Genomic DNA, 18,865 nt, shown 5'->3' with positions numbered 1-18,865 from the left:
GAGGACTCAAATCATTTGCTACATAAATCTGCGTTCCTTTCAATTTATTGATGTTACGAAGGATTTTTAACTTTTTCCACTAGGCCAATAGATCAATTTTGAGAATTTTCGCGCCACTTTTAGTTGGAAAGTAATAGATATTGTCGATGTGGGACAACCAGAGTTCTATGTTCAATATGTTGCTCAGATAAGAGAGTGAATCCACTGGATCTTCTACTTGAAGGCCAAATACGAGCAAGTTATTTCTGCGAAGTCGGTCGTCTAGTTGAGTTATTTTCCCGTCCAATTTCGTATTTTCCTGTTCAAGTGTGGATAATTTGTGATTGACGGTAGACAGATCACTCTGTATGAGTTCTAATGTTTCCGGTGTTTCAAGGTTCGACATCCACTTGAACACATCTACCAGCGTGATATCATTAGGGGTAGGCATTTTCAAAGGAATCCAAAACAACTCACAACGCGAATCGGAAGCAAGCACCCGTACTACCGTCCTATCGTATGTCAAGATTCTTCTATCTACGGTAAGATTGCTTGTTGATAGTTTTCACAACAAAATTCTCATACGATATCAATTGTGAGAAGAAATATTTTCTTCTTTCCAGAGCCCGAATATAAAAGTTTATCTTCAAAACTAATTTTTAAAAATGTTGATTTTTAATTTCTCAGTTATCTCTGAGCATGGATAACGCATTTAATGAAATTGCTATTTCATTAAATGCGTTATTATAGCATGATCAGTTCTCATTATATTTGTTCAAGCACCAGACTATCTCTGATGTTTGGCATAATACTGTACATTTTTCAATCGATGATTTTTTCGAATAATCAATATATTTGTTAATTCCGTCAATATGAGAAAACAGACCACAGTGGAATATATTTTTACATATTTTCAAATCGATAGTTCTGATCTCCATTTTCAGCACTAAACTAATATGACGATGAAAATGACATATTCAGGCAATATTACTCAAATCATACATCTCTGAAAACATTTGCATAGTGACAAAATTCAGGTTGCGCATTTCGATACAAATTTCACGAAAATTGTTTAGATAGTCCCTGAAGCTAGTTATTATTTACTGAAGAAACCCGGACTTCACGTATGACAGTAATGAACATGAAGAAAAAAATGTGTTTCATTAGGCGATCATCTGACTATGGTGTGTATCTGAATTTGATATATTTTCAGTACATGTACTATGTCTTATAAAAGTGTGTTGATGGAAAAATCAAAATATTCTGAAAATAATGCATCGAGATTCGAGCAGAGCACAGTAATGCTTCGCTTTCATTGGTTCTATTTTCTGTACTATCTGAAATGGCTATTTTTGAAGTTACACTCTTCTTATATGGCAAATGTTTTTTTTTCATTCAAAACTATGTAGAAAGCATACAAATGCTAGTAGAAAAAAGGTTTCACTCACCACAATAACAAATCCAATACATGTAATGAACAGCAGACATTAATTTATGGTGAAGTTATTAATAATTCCCTTCGGAGCTTCAGAAAGTATTTGATATTCCGTTCTCAACTCAACTGCATTACATTCTTGCAATTCAAACAAACTCACATATCACTATTTCCTTCTTGTTTATTCTGCACTCATTTTCCAGGTGTTGGATGAAATCGTGGAACAGATATGTTGAATTACCCAAATATTTATTTTTCTTATCGTATATTGGTACAAATGCAGGCATTCGACTGATCTCTATGCCATATTCGAAATGAAGAAATTCTAATGATGAAACCTGATTGTTTAATGAGATTGCAGACGACGAATTGCGCATAGAGCTGGATAAGAAAAGAGTGTCAAACAACACACTATGAAGATCAAATTGGAAGTTTACATTAATGACATTTTGAATGTGTTTCTAGTAGTGGCTAGTGATAACAGAAAAACTCTCTAGTTGGAGAAATGTCCGTTCTAATTGTTCAACTTTCCATTCTGGTGTATGAAAAATTAATTTTTTTTTTTGAATTCTTCAGCAGGCGTATCAGTACTTACAATAAGCTGAAGACATTTGACAAATCAAACAGTATCTAAATGATGTAGCGTGATGTCATTTCAACAGTATGAGTCACAGCGACTAGAAGACATTTTTCTACTATTGATGTAAAAAAATAAAAGCTTTCCAAAACTGTGTTTAGATCTTAAACAGATCGACTGATTAGGGCCATCTTCAGTTTGGAAGAATCGGAAGGATTCGACCAAGGCCTCGTTGTATAAACTACTTGACGGGCCCAAATGTTGGGTAGAGGTTAAGTTCATGCTCATGGTCGTGTTATGTGAAAAAAAATCTGTCTGTTTAAAATATGTTTTTCCGTTAACCAGCTGTGGCACCCCTACGAACGACAACCCTCAGATGTCGAAAATTGTGCGAGTTAAGGATTAACGAGGTGTTACCTTCCTACGTGTGATCCCTAACAAGGGGTTGGACGATAGCAAGTGAAAATCGATCGTTCAGCCTGGGGCTTGGACCACCGACTAACACGGCGGTCAATTCGAGTGAGTGAACAAAGCACCTACATCGAAATGATCGGCTAAAGAATATCTCAACTTGAGTCTTTCTACCATCACAACAAACTCATTGACTTTGATTTATAACCCCGCGATTTCATGATATGTTTGCTTCCAAAATATATTCGAAGATACATGTAAATGCAATGTGATGTGATTTCTTGAAAATAAAAATTCATAAAAATTTCATGTACATACAGGCCGTTTTTCATGTGGTAACATTGCTATATTCTAAACCGTAACAGATACGAAGACGATTGAATGAGAAAACAAGGTAACATTACAATGGTCGAAGAAAATTTACCGGGAGTCTCGCCCTTCTCGAGTTATACGAGGAAAACCAAAAATGCAGTTCTTCGTTTTTTTTAAAGGAATTGTTGTTTCGGAGAATATCAAAAAATGGAAAACGAAAATGTTATTGTATCCGACGTGTACTATGACGATGTAATAATAAATATTCGATAAAACGTTTCGTGTCAACTTGGCCACCATCATTTTTTTTTTAAGTATGGACCTGTCTTTTTTATTACAGATATCGATGAAGCAGTAGATTCAAAATCCAAGGGTATATCACATTTGATATTTTTACAGTGTTTCATTTGGAATAATTAGCATCATCAGTGACATCAATTTTGAATTATGATCCTCTCGTTACTTTTATTGTAAATTGATTCGATTTCTTCAAAATATAATTCAAACAACCCAAGAAATTCGACAGGTAGATACCATAAAACAATGAAAATTCATATATTTTCGTTTCGTAAATGTTTGTATTGCAGTAATCCTTCTTTCAAGGCTTATTTCTCCCTAATCAATTATAATTCTAAATATTTTTACAATTCTCAATCCTGGAAGTAACGAAAATATCAGTTTTTGGTGAAAATACGATTGTTGTATGATTTTGTATGATCAAATAGCACCTCAATTCATTTACCATTTCGAACACGTAGGCTTCGCTTGGTTTCTATGGCAGGAGAAATGAATGCGTTGTTGATATCTGTTGAAAACTGTTTATGAATATCTTAAAGATGTATTCAAATGATGAAAGGACTGATATGCTATTCATTTATGCAAAATCAAATAGAAATCTTTCCTACCGTAGATCAACAACTGTTCGGTATCAAACTTCGAAGGGTGAATAAACGCCTTGGAGTGAGCCAATACTGGAAGATTCTGCCAGAAATCCTTAAATCTTCTTGCTATCCAGTTGTTCAATATTTGTTTGGCAAAGCCTGAATCGATGCCAATTACAGGTTCTGGTCCGATGAAGGTGCTTGCAGTACCCTCCTTTGCAAGGGATTCAGCAGCCTCATTGCCTTCCAGGTCAGTATGGTCAAGAATCCAGACCAGAGACAATCTGTTCTTCCTATCGAGGGGAGTCGTTATTGACATTTTTCTACCAATTTAGACGTTGCTCGATAGGAACCAAGAGCTTCCAACGCCTCTTGAGTGTCCGAGAATATTTTTATTGACCTGTATGAGGTTGAATTCCTCCAATCTCTCCGCACACAATTCAGTAGCGTAAATTTCCACTTGAAATACAGTCGCATAGGTTCCTAGACAGGTTGATATCTCTATCCTGGGTTTGCGACTGAAAACATCTACACTAGAACAGGAAGGTGTTTTAGATCCATCTGTAAAAGAACAACTATCTGCTCTTAATATTTCCTTCTTCCGGACGATCCAGTCCTATCTACTCAGGAACAGTACTTCATAAGGCAGTTCGTAGTTGACAGTTGAAGGCATGAAGTCAGAGGTCACCTTCCGAATGCTGTGACTTCCAGTGTTAACTAACAGTCTGTTGCACTCTGCATCAAATCGATTTGTCCAATTGACAATGTGCACAAGTCTATATGCAGTCCATCTAGCCTCTCTCCAGAAAAATGTGAAGAGGAGGTAGATCTGGAAGGATCTCCATGGCCGCTGACGGTGTTGTACTGATGGCAGTACTGATGGCCAGACAAGCCAGTCTGTGTAAGCCAGAGAGCTTTTCCTGGCCGATTTCTCTAAAGCCCTCGGCCACCAGGAAATTGCACCATAAGGGATCATTGGTCTGACAATCATCATATAAATCCAATGGATTTGTTTGGGAACCAAACACCAAGTTTTACCACAAATCCTCCGACATGTACATAGGAACACTCTGGCTATGTATGAAATTTTCATCCAAGTGAGCGTTCCAGGTGGGTTTTTTATCAAAAACAATGCTAAGATATTTCACCTCCGTTCCAAATGAAATGACCTAACCATTGAGGGAAAGTGGCGTTAGATCGTGAAATTTTCTCTTCCTGGTGTAGGGGATCATCACAAATCTGCTGGGGTTGACAGACATCTGCTCCCTCAGTCACCAACTCTGAACAACGTCCATCGTGCTTTGGAGGTTATCACCAGCTACTTTTCCCAACGTGGACCTTGCCTAGATGGCAAGATCATCTGCATAAGCTTGCAGATCTACTTTTTTTCTGTCGAGGGTATCAAGCAGATAGTAATGTCAACTAACTTATAAGGCGTGCATATTATCCTCTGAAAATCATATATGAAATACGACTGTTTCCATCCTTAACGGCGAGTGAAACTTATTGTCAAGTTCTGGTATCACATACATTTAACTATGCTGCTTGTTTGAATAGCCAAACCAATCAATTCAATTTTATAGGTAGAATTTAATCTTCTGGTATGTATGGTATGTATGGTTCCGTACACCAAATGAAAATTACCGTCTTTCGACGCGTAATTCGCTCACCAAGTTAGCATCATCAGGGGCTGACTGAAACTCAAAATGACTTTTCAATTCAATTAGTTCAAGTTGAAAATTCAAAAAGTCAATAATTTCTGCATATGTTTCAATTTTCAAATTTTAAAATGGAAAAAAATATATGAACTGAAAAATATCTAATGGTGGACACACTACAACTCTTCGTTCCATAAGGTAATTAATGTAGTAGTACCTTCTCACTTAGACCGGAGAATCACTTTCTGAACTAATGTGAATAACCTTAATAAGACGTATGAAAGCCAACTAACTCCGACATACATCGTCACAGGTTTTTTGCCATAGTTCAGACTATCAAATCAATACAATCAAATTCACAATGACATTTACGAGCATATAAAACGATGTCAACTGAACCGTTTTAGTGGAGATTTCAAACATTTTTCACTATCCTTAAACGAAGTACCTACGTTATCAGTTACAAATGTTTATCTAACCTACCATCTATTTATCTATTTTTTGGCGCATTATGAGACAATCTTTCAGGTTGACTGTTAGAACGACTGAATGATGACTTGTCATTGTGTAAACTGAAAGTTTCACTTTCATATAAATAATCAAATTGTACATTTTACTTCGAAATTCCATTGTCTGATATGATTCCAATATGATTCGAAATCAAGTTACTTCACGACGTTTCGATTGTAACGATTGTAAAAATCGAAACATCGTGAAGTAACTTGATAGTAAATTGATTTTCAATCATATCAGAATAATATCAGACAATGGAAGCCCGAACAAGTGAAATTCGCCATGAAACATTGTCAACCACTTTTGATCAAACTGTAGTTGTGTGACATTGCCTAATAGCATTCGAAGATGAAGAAGTGGACATTATGAATTTTATTCCAACTGTACTGTATGAATATCTGTTTCAGTTTCTGATATACCCAGGTTCAATATATAAGCTGAAAAAAAATATGACACGAGATCTGTACGCTCTGAACATTGCCTATGTAAGTAAATGCTTGTTTAACAGTTCTCATAATTTCTGTAACCAATTTAAAACTCATATCCATATAGGTTTCAATTAGTAAACATCAATATTTCCTATCAGAGAAACTCCTGTTCATAGCATTTAGTTATGGGGGGGGTGAATTCCAAAGTTCAGCAATGACGAGACTCCATTGAAGGGCTCTTAGAAGAACGGAAGTGAAGTGCTCTCTTGTCGTCTTGGTGGCGTTCAGGAACGACAAGAACTTTCTTACAACTCCTTATCTGTATGAACTTCCAGTTCGCGAAATTCAGGATACTGTCAACTATCATACAATGTAGTCATGGTATATTGTTTGATAATATTATATTGGATCTGATGTTTATTACTAATCATATTATACTATTCGGTTAAAAAAATGATCCAAAATAAACATTCATTGATAGAATACATTCATGTAATAGTTCAATATTTCATTTGCATTTTCGAATAACTTCAATAAGAACATTTTTGGTCGATGCATGTATTTGATGAGAAAATGTACTAAGGGTATTTACTGAGTGGGTACGGGATTATATGCTTGCATAGTAAATTGGCTATTGGCTCGACTGGAGGGCACATATCGGAGCTTTTGGGACTGAAGTTGAACATGATTTGTGGATGCGGAAAAGTTTGTATATTGAACATTTACAGCATATCGAGTCTGTTTGAAGAATATTTACGTTAATTTCATCCCAGAAAGTAACAGAAGAACAATCTCCATAAAGGTTTCGATAACTAGGTATATTCTACTCCGTCAATTCAATGAAATATCACTGAATTCCAGAAGAACTTCACTCGGATATCAATCGGATATTAATCGAAGGGAAGCAGTGCTGGTAATATGTAATGATTTCAATTTGATATGTATGGAATATTTCTCAAAATAATGTGTCAATGTATTATTGGGAGAAAATTCCACTAATGAAGTTCTGATTTTTTGTTCTGAAAATCATGTCGTTTCGAGTCATTTATATCTTCCACTTCATTGTGTCATCCCCAAAGTATGCACCATATGGGAAACTTATTTATAAAGTTATTCTTGATAAAAGTTTGTGCATTCCCTAAAACCAAACATGCATTAACAAAATACAGTAAAACACACGAAATATACGAGGAGTCGTCAAATATTTGATTTTGAGACAGGAGTAAAGTACTCTCATTTAAAAAAAAATCGGGAAATGTTATCCAAAAAAGTTGTTCAGCATTGAAAAATACATCTAAATTTCAAGTCACGGCTATCTAAATGGAGTTTTATTTTTTTTTCAAATGGGGACTACGAAAAAAAAAATCATAAAACGATAAATAGACAGCATACTGTATATGAAGATTTATTTTAAAAGCCTGCAAAATTACATATTACACAACTATAGTGTTACCCACGATCAATTTTTTTGAATAGTAAAATAATTTTCAAAGTTTTTGTTGCAAGTTATTTTTAGTTTTTGTTAACATAGGAAATCACACAACAAAAACTCTATATTCAATTATATCAAATCACAAAACATCGAAATAGAACAGGTATTTTGAAACACATTCAATGAATTTCTGTTGTTTATTTTGGAGGATTATTTTGGACAAGAAAATCTCTTAAGATAAGATGCGAGCCACGACTAAAAAATGCCCAAAAATCCCAATCCAGATAATTTGCCCAGACAAAATCAATATTGAATAAGTCAAATGCTTCAGAAAGGCCAAAGAAGATATGGACGTAATCGAGAAAACCTACCGAAGCACTCCCCGTCGATCTTCCAGGGCGAAATCCATGTTAATGCCTGCTCATAACATTATTTTTATCAAGAAAACCAAGTGTTCTGGTGTGTATGCACCTCTCAAAAATCTCACATATGACAGTTGGTACAGTAATCGGCCTAAAGTTTTCTAACAATGTTCTTCTGTCTTTTCAATATAATGGAGTGACGATACCAGTCTCAAATTATCTAGGAATTTTGCCATATTCAACACTCATGTTGATCAAATCTTGAAGAGGGCATGCAATAAGAGGTCCGATAGTTTTTATAATTTTTGTTGAGAGAGTCAATGCCCACAGATGTAACGTTCTTTAAAGAACAAATCACATCTGACACTTTATAACCATGCATAGGGGCAAAAAAATGTATTACCAATCTTCATAGAAGTAAAGTTATTGAAATAAGTACTATTAAAATGCGAGATTACGGCATTTTATCCTGCAGATGAATAAAATTCAGCAAATGTGTCAGTTATATTCTTCTTATTGTTAGCAATATTTCCTTGAATTTCAATCTCATTTATCGAGATGATTGTGGTTTTACCTGTTTTCTCTCTGACATTTCTATATATACAGGGTGTTCCTTAAACACATGCTAATATTTAAAGAGGTAATTTTTAGACCCATTCTAAGAAAAAAACTTTCTATGGACGTATGTCCTAAACGCCTTAACTTTTGAGATACAGGGTGGCAAAGTTTTCAAAAATAATCAGTTTTTCAATAATAACTGAGATAATTTTGTAGACATCTTTGGCATATTCGGTACATATGTTCCATGCCTCGAGGCGCATTTTCTGATGTACACAAATTTGTATTTTTTTAAACAGTGGCATCACTACGGGTTTCGCTTTGAATATTTTTGGGGAAAAAGTACTACGCCAATGCTTTCTTTTCAAAATAAAATCATTTTTGAAATCCTCATTAATTTTTGAGAAAATTTGATCTCTTGGTATTTCTTTGTCCGACGTATGATTTTCACTCAAAAAAATAAAAATCGACAGAAAGTAAATTAAGAAATTAATCAATTCTAAAATGAATGAGAATCTGAAAATTGCTTCATAACGCATTACCAATTCCCTAATAATATTTGAAAACATAATCTGCAAAAAAATAAATGTTTCACAAAAACGAGTTTTATTTTATTTTGTGACAGTAAGTCTGAACGAGTTTCAGATAGGCATAAAACGTCCGGATTTTTATAATTGACTATCAATTCAATATGGTTCTTCTTATTGGTTATCGATTGAGACTTAACAATTATGATCCTAGTACCTATTGAAGAATCGGATATTGCTAAATTGCCCTCTGAAGTTCCGGTCATTTAACGGTCCCTTTTAAAAGAGTGAAATACTTCAAATGTTTTAACCAGTACATCTTTAGGTCAGAAGAGTCTCTTTACAAATCATCTTCTAGTTCTGGCGGATCGGAGCATTACATTTTTAATTATTTAAACGGTTTTGTTTACCTTGCCCTGTTCATTTGTTTGTTTATTTGGTTGTTTGGGTCAAATTCAGTAATAAAGGTTTGACTGCCTTCTTGTTTACACATTGATCTGAAATTTGGTACACGCATTTAGTTTTTATGACACTACCATTCAATGAATTATGTGTCGTTGTAAATTCAAGATGACCACAGCTACAAAATTGCAGATTACATATTGTTTCACAACTTTCTCAATATATGTATCATGTGGACAGGGCTCGACTAGTAGAATGGTAGTACACATCAAAAAAGAAGCAAATCAAGATGGCCTCTCCTACAAAATGGTGGATTACATATTTTTTCAGAACTACCTCGATATAGGTATCGAAATGATAGGGCTAAACTAGTGGGATAGTAGTACACTTTGAAAAATATGGAAATTCAAGATGGCCGCAGACACAAAATGGCGGATTACATATTTTTTCACAACTACCTCAGTATGAGTTTTAAATGACAGGGCTTGACTAGTAGAAGTAGTATACTTTGAAAAAGATGCAAATTCAAGATGGCCTCAGCTGCAAAATGGCGGATTACATATTTTTTCACAACCACCTCAATGGGGGTATAAAATGACAGGACTTGACTAGTAGAATAGCAGTACAGTTTTCAGTACAATATCTCCTATCTTTTTTTCAAAAAAAACCTTTTGCTATAATATTTTTTTTACTCATTTTATTTCAGGTACAGATCGATTTCGAAGAATTATCCATCAGTACAAGACAGATTCAGCTAATATAGCGATGTGTCTGGAAGACGACTGATTTCATCGTACGAAAGAGAATTATCTACAAGAATTTGAGGTGAATGTTTCTAATTTCATTTCAAAATATTTATTCTCCCGATACGAATGTATCTCTCCTTGAAACAGTCAACAGACTCATTCTGATTAAAGTGTTGTACACGGAAACTTATTCTCTGCTCAACCCTTGTTCTCGAGATGCAGCTATTACTAGTCAGCCGAGTTTGTCGCAGATGTAGTTTTTGTAAATGCACTTGATTCGAATTCCCAGCATATTTCTATGCACTTATCCTGCTTTGTCTTCTGTGCGAAAATTTTCACAAATGTGGTATCAATCTGGAAGGTAGTGGTTTTTGGATGTGAGTTCCTCTTCTCGATTTGTAAGATTCCATTTTGAATATAAAATATTATTTTATTCAATATTCAGATATCAATTATTTTCATTACATTATCTATAATTGGGTGTAAGTCTATTGAAAATCAATTACTACTATCTCTTCAACTGAAGATTAGGGTTGACTTTTCCATACGGCAAATAATAATACCATTATTGGAAGAGTTGTATTACAGTCATGGCATGTATTTCTGTCATTTTCGGCGGTTTTCAAACTTCTGACGCTTGAAAAAACCGAACCATTCTATTGCGTGAAATGTAAAGTTTGTGTCACTTCAGTTATATTTTCTAATTGAACAAACGTCATAACAGAATAATATGATTTTATTCGATGGGTTTCTAACAATATTTCCAAGAAGAAACATTCCGAACGTTTGGGGAATTTGGCAGTGCACTAAGTGAAATAAATTTGAAAATGATTTCCTAATAATTTAACCCTGTACATTGTTCGTCTAACTTATTGAGTTCAACTGAACTTTTCAGTTGACAAGTTTGCAAAAATCCAATAATGTTCACATCACATTGCTTCACATCTTTACAAATATTCTATTCGAAAATCGAAAGGCAATATCATAAAACTTTAAATAATTTAAGTAATTTTCAACGGAATTTCATAGAATAAACCATATTTTCCTGAATGAAATCCAAGTATGGATTCCTTCGTGTATTTTTTGCCCGATTCTCGTACTTTGTCCACCATCGTTCTCAACATGGCTTTAACAAAATCAATTCCATTTATAGTAATATATTTTCGTGTAGAATCTATTGGAAATTTCAACAAATTGTTCAGCATACTGAAAACGTGTTTCCGTAAGAGTTCAATTTTAACCGACATTAGAAATTTCTTGTCTCTATGAACTAATTCAAGCACTCTCCTGAGCAGTAGCATTATGAAAATCAATTCCAGTTCAGTATTACAATTTTTTATTGAAATTGTTCTTATTTATGAGCATGAATTTCATTTAGAAGAGATGTTTATGAAACCCAGTTACACCGCTGAAACCAAAAATCCCACTCGTGAAGTGGTTTGCTGTTCATTCAGACTCACGCATTTCCTCAATCTATAAGGCCTGCGGTTATTCTCTTTTCCAGCCGCAACCGCAATCAAACTGACCTTTTTTCAAATAAGATCAAGCTGGTGCTGGGCCGGATTGCGGCGTTAAAACTTGGGTAGATTCGTAAATTTCAATAGAAAAGGGCGTTGATGTAACTACGGATCTATACACATTCACTCCAATTTCTGTTATTTTTTTTTCAGAAACGAAACCCCTTAAATTTTTAGTTTTGGGAATCCATTTGTTCCTCATATTTATTTTCTGAAAAGTTATGGATTTTTTTATTTTCATTTTTTCATTCACTGAAATAACATTTCATGGTGAGAATTTCACTTGACAGTTTACAGCACCGTGTCATGTGTCTCACTCTCAAGCCCTCTAGGCGTTGTCATTCTGCTTGGTGACTCTCCGACGTACTCGTAAATGCATGCACTATCCAGCGAACAGAAAAGCCGAGTTCGAATCCCGGTCGTTTTGAATTTTTCAATTCGGTTTTTCCTTGATTTGTCTGCATTACCCAAATTCCATCTTTCATACCGGCAAGTATTTTTGATGCTTTTTATTAAAAATTAGGTAGGTATGTGTTTATTCATTCCGCAATCCTTATATGATGAATTGGAATAGATTTTCGATACTCTGAACCTGACTGTTCGACATGAAATGTGATCAATTCATCTCTTGAAATAACAAATTGAAATTATTCAATACAGAGGGGGTAGAAAAATTTAAGTTCCTCAACAAATTCTGCTGTATCGATAAAGATAATATGGATTTGTTAAGGACAAAACACAAGCATTACAAAAAATCCTCTACGAGCGGTGCCTATGCGAAAGTGGTGATTCACGTTGCATTTGAATCGCTGGAGGTTGAATTCATTTAGCAAAACGTTATCAGAAAGTTCATTCCACATAAACGCAGCTTTCCAAATGGAAGAGTTCTTAAACAGTGAAGTTAGATGTGTACCGAGTTGAACCTCAAAACGATGAGCAGCCACAGTCCGTCGGGTATTTCTGATATCTGCCGCTGTTGGTGGAGATAACTGTGCCAAGTTACTTGAACACCTTCCGTGAAAGTATCTATAAAAGAGAGATTAATCTCCATCCTTTCTTCGATGTTCCAAACTATCAAGGTTTGCAAGTGATGTCCGTGTCTTCAATCAGGCGGTTGGCTCTTTTCTGGATGGAATCCAGCAGCTTCAGGTTATGCTTAGGGACGTACCTCCAAATAAGGTTTGATCTGAAGCTTTATAAAGCATCAAAAGTTGCGGAGGTGTGTACAGTTTTCTGGTTCGGAACAGTGTTCCAAGCAAAGATTGTGCCAAGGCATATTGGTGTCGATTTCAACCTCCAACAAACTTATCGAAGCATAAAGCGAAATTATCTGTCCTGACATTAATATAACCTGTTCGGAGATATTAATGTTTTAGGAAAAAACCGATGCATGGGTTTTTGTGGAATTGAATTGAACCATAAAATTTCGTTTCAGGAGATGAAGACGCCAACTAGGTTGGTGAAACCCGCGTAGATAAAAGTATTGCATTTCTGGTGATTGAGAAAAGTGGTTGTTTTGAATTTACCCCAAATACGCTAGCGTAATTTTCACTGAAAGACTTGAAATATTTTCCAAATTGAAATACTACCCCAATTCGAGTTAAGGATCAGACGAAATTTTATATTGATACATCATATTGTGTAGTGGATTTCTTTTCCTCCAAAAGAAATATCAATACTTTTTCTCAGGAGTGTGCTCATTTATTTTCGAACTTATTACAGGTGGTTCTACAATAAGGAATATATTCCATATAGTATAAATAAAAATGGAATTCAGTATTGAGGATTCTTTATACTGTACATATTCTCGGACGAGGAAAAATGTTCAATTGCTATTTCGCGTATTTATTCGGTCAAAGTATTTCGAGGGTCGACGTTTCGCCATCATCTCAAGTGGCATTGTCAGGATAACAAACATATGTGGGTAACAAACGTTTAATGTTTTCAAAATAATTTTTTTATGCTGTCGTTTCCATAAATGCTGATAATTACCGGTTTCGTAATTATATCTGATGAATCACCATTTAAAAATTATTGTTGGTGGTTATTGAAGGTGATTATGAAGTTTTGGAAATTTCAATGAGTCGAAGGCTACTCCAAATTGTCGAATTCTGGGATGTTGTATTCGAACTGATCGTTTGGTTTATTCAAAATTGATTTTATGTTGTGCCTGTAGATGATGCTGGAAAAGGACAGAATGAATGTAGTACGAAAATCAAAATATCCAATTATGAATGAAATTGGGCGTTGCAAAATATGAATACCACCAATCGCAATAACTCTCGAGAAACTGAAGAAAAACCTTTAGGAATGGAAAATATCTCCAGTTTTTCCATAATACGCAATATTCAGCGACACCCCAACCGACCTCGTGGATTTCGAAACATTCTTCTGATAATAATGCTACGTGATAATAACTCTGTTTTTCCTTTGAAGCACATATTTCTGCACAGAAACAAAGGAGAATGATTACCTCAGTTTTTGTAACGGTGACGGTATGTGAGAATGGCATCTCTATCCTGGTGAGTAAAAGTTTTCAGCATAACAAAAAAGGATAAACGTGACGAACATATTGTGTTTGTTTCTTTGACGGTCTTGCTTTTGATGAAAATACAATAATCTCTAGAGGATTTGGACAGGGTGTATATGATAATCAGTAAAGGGTTTTGGAATACTTTAAAAACTAGATGAAGACTTTGTTTGTTCATTGTTGATTAGGTAGCAGAGTAATGAAAAAAAGGGACGTAAGACCACAGTTAAAATTTTTATGAATGATATGATTCACTGAATCAACTTGATAACGTTCAGCTGTGATTTATGAAAAATATCCCTTTTTTGTATCAGATGGAGTAGTAGAAAGCCAAAAACTTTCTTTCTCAAAAAATTAATCACTCCTAAAAATATAACCCCTTCAATTCAATCAACGGAATATATATTGATAAAATTGAAGCAAAGAAATTCATTTCACGCATTTCAAAACAGCCATAAGTAAATTTTTATTGTCTTCAAATGGGGCGTTACAAACTTGACACATAGATATGTATTAGCTTCAAAACTGCAATATTTCCACATATAATAATTCACTAGGGCTTCTGAACAAAAAATTCATAGGTTTACGTCAGTTTATATGTATGTACGCACATAAGATTGAACTTGGGTATTAGTTTTTACTGATACCAGATACCACCTAATAATTCGAAAGTATCCACGGTAATAGCTCAAAACTCTTTCTATATCTAGATTCATTTTTTGTAAAAGTAACATAATTATGGTTGTTCAAAATGCCAGATTTTCAAAATCATGTTTTTACACAGCTTTTTTCACAATTTTCGATATTACTCATTGTTTATGAAGCATCTGATCTATAGACCTTACCCATTTCAAGTATTTTTTTCAAAACAAAACACAAGCACTACAGGAGAATCCTTGAGGCGCTTTAAGAGCGGTGTCTGTGCAAAACTGTATATGACCACGTATTTCTCCGATACTATTAGTCGAATTGTAACAATTTCTAAACGACTCATACATTCACTTCACTTTTGGAAACAGTGCAAGTTTCATCGAAATTGATCCACAATTGATCAAACTGTAGTTTGACAATAGCCGAAACCAAACTGGCTTCATGATACAAATTCGAGGCAAGAATTGAAACATCATGAATATAATTGTCGCATCAACTTATACGAGCTAACTGAAGATTACTGAATGAATAATTTAATGAAAGTTAAAACTGAAACCTCGGCGCGAAATGAATCCCAAACAAACAATTTTTATGAATATTACTGGAGTTTTCTCCCAACACCAAACCTTTATTTTAACACCTCGACACGTGTTTCGACGTGATCATCTTCAAGAAGTTTGATCTTCCTCTTGAAGATGATCACTTGATTCACTGGGAAAAACATTTTGTCTCTCCACTTTGCCATCTTCATGAAAATATTGTCCCACAAATAACTGAAAAAGTTAATTTCACAATCTTCGAATGATAATATAATCTTTTGAAATTATGGAAATTAAATTACTCTATGTATGATCCAACATTCTTCATTATTCAAAGAACTTTTTTATTAGGAGAGTCCATTCATTCTTGGATTTGTTGACCTCCGAAACATTTGTGCTGTTTCTCTTTTTGTATTCATTTATTTGTTTATGGGCTGCGGAAGTTTTGATACATCGATTTTTAACAAAAATATGTACCATGAAATAAACGTGAATATGATTGGTTAAGCAGCTGAAACTTCTGAAAGATTAATTTTTAAAATCAAACACCACCAAAATCAACAGTGCCAACATTAAACCTTTAATCAAAAAGACGGGGTGCAGGTGTAATGAATTGAGAGCGCTCTCTAAGTACCTATCGATACATTCTAGGGGTGAAAAGGAGTTGTCAGAAACAAGAATTCTCGATTAACAACCCCTACTTCCCAAGCCGTCCTTCTTTCCACCTACATCTGTATTCCGAAGAACACCTCACAAACACTCATCCCCATAAACATGAGCCGAGTTAAAAATTCAGACGCACTTGCACCTTTCCCAAAGTTTGAAGCATCTCATCGCATTTTGAGTAGGATGTTGAAATAAATATATTATTAACGGTAATAATTTATTATCTCGGATATTTCTGGTGAAATGTATGGGTTTTTTTGAACTCTGGTTCAATTCGAAGTTTAACGTTGTTGAAGGAACTGAACTAACGAAACAACAGGACATTTTCTATCTTTCTATCAGTGCCTTCATCAGTAATTGTCTTGAAATATTTCCAGTTTCACTTTTCGAAGCTAATTGTTGGGCTCAATGTACATACAACGGAGATGATATACATATATTGGAATGTATAGCACAGTAATATCAAAAACTATAAAATTTCATCACTTAATTTCCATTCTTCAACAAAAACATTGTTATTCAGCAATAACAAGAAATCAAATAGCATGATGAAATCATTAATCGATAGTACGAAAGGTTTTGTCTATTCCTGGTTGCTCCATTGGTATTGCTCTAATATAACAAAGTATGAGTTTGAAAATGTGTACATTTAGAGAAAATGTCGAGTGGTATTCGTAAGGATCATTTCCTTTGATACTTTCAGTAGAATGCATCGATATAAGAACAAAATATCAATTATCAATAAATAAATTTCATTTCCTGAATAACAGAAAACTTCGGAAAAAACATATGTTCGAAAGTACAATGTTCGCATATGAACAGAGTACGTAGGTGACTGAACTTATATTTGTCAACAATAGTTGATCTACTTGACGCGGCTAAATACGACATCACCAATACGTCGCGTATTCTTCTTAATATCATTGAAATTTTCAATAACGTCATCATCTGAATTGAAAATGTATTATCGTAGAAATAAGTTTCGATTATTATTACTTCGAGATTTCTGAATATCGTATGCAAATTTTTGGTATTCAAGAAGGTTTTTCACTTGAAGGATTGTGTCAGTAAAGTGTGGCAATTTATTTTTCCTCTCAGTCTTTTGTATCTGTTCATTGTATTGGCGAGTTTTATCTGATTATCATATTTTTTTGAGTTGTTTTTTGAGAGTTTGTAAAGTTAGGATATAGTTAATATCATAATAATGATATCAAATGTAGATTTTTGTGGAAGCATTCATGCAAAGTTTTAATATTCAGTCACAATTATATTTGACACCACCATAACTGGTAAAAAAATGTTTCTATCACAGCAACTTTCGAAATTCAAGTTAATCGTGTCTCATATACGAGTGTATGAAGCATTACTACTCTATATTCTATGAGAATAGAGAACATATTTCATCATTGATCTGTAGATCACACACTTTACTCTCTAGTACTTTTGATGGGAAATTGTCTGTTTTGTGTATTCGAACAAGTTAGCCCACTTGACTGCCTCTTAGAAGAAAATATTATATTATGGCCCTCACAATTTCTTGGATGAATCAACGTTATTCAACAAAATGGTAAACATTCAGAACAAATAAGTCTGATCTCGATATTTTTTTCAGAAGTATATGTACAGTTGATGTACATTTTACTGACTTGTCATTACCAAATTTAGCATTCAATTCCTTTTGTGTTATAGTGCTAAAGTGAGCAGCAAAATAGTCTGCAGTTTCTTAAGGCTGATCAATTCTTTTCTCTCCTACTTTGCCAGAGAGTTTTCTGTTTATTTTCACTGTTCTTCATAATTCCATAGTTATAGATCTTTTTTGCTTCACTCATCAATGTCTTATAGTTTTTTTCTCATTTCTGTTATATTGCCATTTGGTTTTTCTATCAAGTTGAATATAAATTTGCTGTCTTACTCTTTGCAGACAATTTCATTCAACTATAAAATTCAAATCAATAAGAAAATGTTTCAAAACCTTCATAGACTTCATTAAAGCTCATATCAAAAATGTGTTGTTTCGTCATGCCTAAACTGTAATATTATAAAACTTTTTTGAATTTCCAGCTTCTACTTGTTAGAAATATTAGGCCCTAAAATTTTTCACATACAGCTGCTAGATGACAACTCATATTTTTTGTCAGCATTATATATGCCCAGGTCATTGATTTGGTGCAGTTGGTAAATATGTAATCAATTTTTGATTTTGAAATTTTTCCATTTTTGTTGCAAGCGATTATAGTTGGCTCACTTGGAAGAACTTTTGTTGGGCCAAAGCAGGTGATTAGTATCGTGTTCTGGATGGACTATGTTAGTAACGATTTGAGTCAGCAGCATTAAATCTATTCACATTTCTGTCTACTATATTACATAATGGAATCAACACGAATTGAACAAGAACATTTTTTGCGAGAAACATATCTGATCGATGTTAGGTTCGAGCACTTTCGCACGGGAACTAATAGTCACAAGAGGAAGCAGTTTCAAGACACAATTATTTCACTTCTTATTAAAATATGACTGAAATATCGTTTTTTACAGTTACCTAGAATCTTCCTAGAGCTCATTTGAAAATTAGATAAGAGAGGAAATAACTCTTCTCGACATTCGATTCAATATCATGCCCATAAAATATAATGTGTAGTATATGGTCAGGCTTGAGGTAAAAATTAGAGGAAATTATCATTCATTGGTTTTTTCAAAATTTCGTTTTATCTATATTGATACAAAAATTGAAAATATACTAC

At 34.1% G+C, this 18,865-nt stretch overlaps 2 protein-coding genes across 5 annotated transcripts in view; both read right to left on the bottom strand.

Annotated features, from left to right (window-relative positions):
- The window catches only part of LOC111504522 (facilitated trehalose transporter Tret1-2 homolog), a 49,224-nt gene extending 47,320 nt beyond the window's left edge, over positions 1 to 1,904 (bottom strand). Inside the window, exon 1 of one of the 4 annotated variants that reach the window (XM_074171765.1) lies at positions 1,428 to 1,904. The gene's annotated coding sequence lies outside the window, so the exon portion shown is untranslated. The remainder of the gene's footprint in view (positions 1 to 1,427) is intronic. The other 3 variants (XM_074171767.1, XM_074171766.1, XM_074171763.1) reach the window with 3 other exon arrangements.
- Positions 1 to 18,865, bottom strand: part of LOC111506190 (limbic system-associated membrane protein) — a 1,118,878-nt gene that overhangs the window by 613,306 nt on the left and 486,707 nt on the right. The window lies entirely within an intron of this gene.

This window comes from Leptinotarsa decemlineata, unplaced genomic scaffold (assembly GCF_025532065.1).
Source record: "Leptinotarsa decemlineata unplaced genomic scaffold, Ldec_3_MD MMD2_tig00000035_RagTag_RagTag, whole genome shotgun sequence".
NCBI classification, from domain to species: domain Eukaryota; kingdom Metazoa; phylum Arthropoda; class Insecta; order Coleoptera; family Chrysomelidae; genus Leptinotarsa; species Leptinotarsa decemlineata.
This window is presented reverse-complemented; position numbering and strand designations above follow the sequence as displayed.